The sequence below is a fragment of the Eptatretus burgeri genome, chromosome 12 (genome assembly GCF_056783735.1).
Source record: "Eptatretus burgeri isolate ZD-2024b chromosome 12, Ebu_testis_v1, whole genome shotgun sequence".
NCBI classification, from domain to species: domain Eukaryota; kingdom Metazoa; phylum Chordata; class Myxini; order Myxiniformes; family Myxinidae; genus Eptatretus; species Eptatretus burgeri.
In genome coordinates, this window is record NC_140972.1 from 62109714 (window position 1) to 62114713 (window position 5000).

General features: G+C 46.4%; 2 long non-coding RNA genes across 6 annotated transcripts in view; one reads left to right on the plus strand and one right to left on the minus strand.

Moving 5' to 3' along the window:
- LOC147015748 (uncharacterized) overlaps positions 1 to 5000 on the minus strand; it is a 257017-nt gene that overhangs the window by 197474 nt on the left and 54543 nt on the right. The window lies entirely within an intron of this gene.
- The window catches only part of LOC147015749 (uncharacterized), a 152822-nt gene that overhangs the window by 118400 nt on the left and 29422 nt on the right, over positions 1 to 5000 (plus strand). The window lies entirely within an intron of this gene.

Genomic DNA, 5000 nt, shown 5'->3' on the forward strand with positions numbered 1-5000 from the left:
AGAACCTGCATTCGATACTCATATGTATCTCGTCCTGTATGGCATGTATAAGCAGGAGGATCATCATCATCATCAGCAGCAGCAGCAGCAGCAGTGGCAGCAGCCCTGGAGAGGGGGGGGGTGGGAGATGGGTGTAGTAGATCTCACAGTGGCCCCTTTAATTTAATTGGAAACGTGTCGCATTTGGGAATAAGTTTATTACGACAAATCTGCCGTGGCTCATTAATATGAAAGAGGTATAGACATCGACAGAGAGACGAGTTCGCAATGTTGTTTGCTCTGCTCAATGTTCTTCATCCCTGAAATGGCAAATGATCCACAGAAAAGGAGGTGTTGCAGGTACACGAGGCAAGTGTGACTGGTCCGGTGACAAGCGAGCAAATCAAACCCTTTATGCCATTTTCAATGACATTTGATTGTTTCCCCATCCCAATACTCATCTCGTGTCCCTGGCAAACAGGAGAAGGGGCTTGTGTGACACCCAATCTGCCAAAAGATAAGGAAAATATTTCCGATTGGAAAAGGTGTTTCTGTAGAAAGTTCACTATTTGTATCAGACTTTGTATACAATGAGGGTACAGAAGGAATCCCTATTCCTTATTAATTCTGCAATTATTTCCAGTGATTTAATGCAAAAAATGAATGAAATAATCTGGCTTGCATGGTCGGAGAAATGGCCAATTCATTCTTGGTTGCCATATATTTTGGCAGGGTCTGCAATCTTCGATGGACAACCATACTCTCAGAAGCCTATGCCATGTTTCCTGGGACTGCACCTTCTACACTAATGTATGTCAGTGTGTCAGTCAGTCCGTTTGTCCGTCTCCTTCAAAATTCCAAAGCCATAAAACCTATCAGGCTGAAACTTTGCATGTTTATTAAGGGAACTCTAAAGTAGTGCATGAGTGAAAATCTTGTGTTTCAGTTAATTAACACACCCCTTTTGAAGATAATTAATGCCCTTATTTAATTATTTCCTTTATCAGGTGCATCCTTGGTCACTTCGCCGTCCCTTGCTGGGGTCATAATTCGGCAGTTTATTTGGGAATTATCAACAATGCCTTGACTTGGGAACAGGGCACAATGGTTTCTTCATGATAAAGGTTATTTTTTTCACTTTCGTCACTCATACCATCGAATACCTGATCATCAAACCTATGAATCACTGGATATATTACAATGCTTATAAACGCCCAGAGATGCCTGCATTCGTGATTTCATTTCATTTCCGCACATGCCGTAACCTCAAGAATCTCTTAATCTCTGCTGAATCTCAAAATTTAAACTTCTTTATTGACTTCAGCAGTAGTTCTGACTGATAAAAAAAGGGTGTTCATTTGTCCAATTCGGACATTGCTTGACATTCCGGGCATCTCTGAGTGTTTATATGACCGATTGGTGATCGCTTGCCAAGCCAACCATTCCTTATCAACCATTTTGTTGGAGTGCTTACTTGAGTGCTTAAGCCACTTGGCAAGCGCTTTACAATATTTGCACTGTCAATGAATATATCGATCGACTTGAACAAGGTTCAGGACCCATTCATCTGAATTTGGCCCCTCATTGTCATGTGGTGCATTGGGCTGTGGCTCACACGCTGAAAATGTGCAATTTTATTGTTCACCATGTTTCACATTTTGTAAGATCTTTCATTTTACCACCCGTCACTTCAGCATAGATAGATAGATACATATAAATAAACTAGAAGGGCACTCGGTAGAGTGCATACCTCCAGCATGCAATGCCTGATCCACGAGAACATATCGGGCTAATAACTTTTTGAGATATCATGCTGTATATCGTTTTTGGCCCAATCTCTCAATGGTGAAGAATCACTTAAAAAATTATCAGCTCCGGATCTTCACCAAAATTGAATAAATTCTTCCTTGTCACACACCCGACGTGTCCACCAAATTTCGTCCCAATCCGTCCACAATTTTTTGCGATATTGTGCTATATATCGGTTTCGCCCTATCTCTCAATGGTGAAGAATCACTTTTAAAAAATTATCATATTTGGATCCAGATTCGGCTCTTCACCAAAATCTAATCAGTTCGTCCTTGTCACAGACCTAACCTGTCCACAAAATTTAATCCGAAGCTGTCCACAACTTTTTGAAATATCCTGCATACAAACAAACAGACAAACAGACAGAAAGGTGTGAAAACATAACCTCTTGCACCTTCGGTGGTGAAGGTAAATAAACGTTTCGTTTTTAAAAGTTTCTTCAACCGTTTTGTTGTAGTATTTGCTTCACTGGTTAAGCCACTTGGCAAGCATTCTTCAAGCTTCAATAGCAAAATGCAGCATGGTTCTCCATGGGGCCATCTCCAGAGTTAAGAAGGCAAAATAAATGACATGATTACAATGAATAAAAAATGTTTTCAGTTGTTACAAAGCAATTAATTGCCACATCATGGCAAGATCGCTGAAAGGTTAACACACTCGCTCTAAGCTCTCGCCTTGGTTCAAATCCTGACCCAGCTTAAACTGTCATCCCGACATTTCAGAGGCAGGGTGATTCATCACTGTGTGTGCTGTCTATCGGATGCATGTTAAACTAGACGTCCTCTCCTCACTCCCTCTCCCTCTCTCTCCCCCTCTCACTCTCTCCCATTCACATCTCTCTATCTCCCACCTCCCTCTCTCCCACCCCGATTTTCTCTCTCTCTCTCTCTCTCTCTCTCTCTCTCTCTCTCTCTCTCTCTCTCTCTCTCTCTCTCTCTCTCTCTCTCTCTCTCTCTCTCTCTCTCTCTCTCTCTTACCTCTCTCTCTCTCTTACCTCTCTCTCTCTCCTCTCTCTCTCTCTCTCTCTCTCTCTCTCTCTCTCTCTCTTACCTCTCTCTCTCTTTTTCCTCTCTCTCTCTCTTACCTCTCTCTCTCTCTTACCTCTCTCTCTCTCTTACCTCTCTCTCTCTCTTTTCTCTCTCTCTCTCTCCTCTCTCTCTCTCTCTCTCTCTCTCTCTCTCTCTCTTTCCTCTCTCTCTCTCTTACCTCTCTCGCTCTCTTACCTCTCTCTCTCTTCCCTCTCTCTCTCTCTTACCTCTCTCTCTCTCTTATCTCTCTCTCTCTCTTACCTCTCTCTCTCTTACCTCTCTCTCTCTCTTACCTCTCTCTCTCTTACCTCTCTCTCTCTTACCTCTCTCTCTCTTACCTCTCCTATCTCTCTCTTACCTCTCCTATCTCTCTCTTACCTCTCCTACCTCTCTCCTACCTCTCTCTTACCTCTCCTACCTCTCTCTTACCTCTCCTACCTCTCTCTTACCTCTCCTACCTCTCTCTTACCTCTCCTACCTCTCTCTTACCTCTCCTACCTCTCTCTCTCCTACCTCTCTCTCTCCTACCTCTCTCTCTCCTACCTCTCTCTCTCCTACCTCTCTCTCTCCTACCTCTCTCTCTCCTACCTCTCTCTCTCTCCTACCTCTCTCTCTCTCCTACCTCTCTCTCTCCCCTCCCTCTCTCTCTCCTACCTCTCTCTCTCCTACCTCTCTCTCTCCTACCTCTCTCTCTCCTAGCTCTCTCTCTCCTAGCTCTCTCTCTCCTAGCTCTCTCTCTCTCTCCCACCCATCCAACTCTCTCCCACCCAACTCTCTCTCTCTCACACCTCCCTCTCTCCCACCCACCTCCCTCTCTCCCACCCACCTCCCTCTCTCCCACCCACCTCCCTCTCTCTCTCTCCCATCTTTCTCTCTCTCTCCCTCTCTCCCCCACCCCATCTCCCTCTCCCACCCCAGCGCTCTCTCTCTCCCCCACCTCCTTTGCTCCCACCTACCTCTCTCTCTCTCCCACTTCTCTCCCATTTCTCTCTCCCCCACCCCTATCTCTCTCTCTCTCTCTCTCTCTCTCTCTCTCTCTCTCTCTCTCTCTCTCTCTCTCTCTCTCTCTCTCTCTCTCTCACTCTCTCTCTCTCTCCCACCCCAAACCCCGTCTCCCTCCCACCCATCTCTCTCTCTATCTCCAACCCCTCCCTCTCTCTCCAACCCCTCCCTCTCTCTCCAACCCCTCTCTCTCTCTCTCTCCATCCCCTCCCTCTCTCTCCAACTCCTCTGACCAGAGGGGTGCAAAGGTCGCTGCATGTGTGAGCATGCATGCATGCAGGCCTTTGCCAGGTAGATAGCGTGGGTTTTGAATGTTCCTGCACGGTGATTAAACCTGGTGGTTAAATATTTTTCTATTTAACCCATGGGGACATCTCCTTTAAGGGAGATGTCATTTTAAATGACATTTTAAGTGCTCTTGACCATTTTCTATTTAACTCGGTAGTTACCGGTAGTTACCTTTTTAAGTGCTCTTGACCATTTTCTATTTAACTCGGTAGTTAAATCGAAATTTTTGCTGTTTCGGTGCATTTTATTACGCTTCCCTACCCCCCCCCTCGTGTTGCCTTCCCTTCCAGCCTGTCATGCTGCCCCCCCTCCACCATGCTGCTCTCCCCTCCCCCTGTGCTGCCTTCCGTTCCCCTCACGCTGCCTTCCCCCAACACCATATTCCCTTCCCTTAACCTCACGCTGCCTTCCATTTCCCTCATGCTGCCTTACCTTCCCCTCATGCTGCTTCCCTCCTCCTCCACTCACCTTACCTCCTCCCAAACCCCCCCCCTTCCACCCCACATGGACATCTCTGGGCGGTCTCCATATGCTATGTTAACGTGCTGTTTTATTTAACGAACCCTATTTTGTTCAATCCTGCACTAACCCCCCAACCCCCTTCTCCACAAGTCCCACTACCAAACGCAAGTCGAGAACTCCTCCCCCCATGTTTATTTCCTCTCAAACCGCCTCCCCATCCCACTTCGCCCCTCCTCCTCGCTCCCAATCCCCCTCCCAGAGTGTATAGTGATGTTTTGTGAGGCATCGCTCTCCCCCCCCCCTTTCCTTGCTCTTCCCCCCTTCCTCACTCCTTTCTCTCTCCCCCCTCCTTCATATAGTCTGGCAGATAAGTGAAATATTTGGGGGAATTGTGCCTTTGATGATACAAGCATGAACTTTGGCACACTGTTA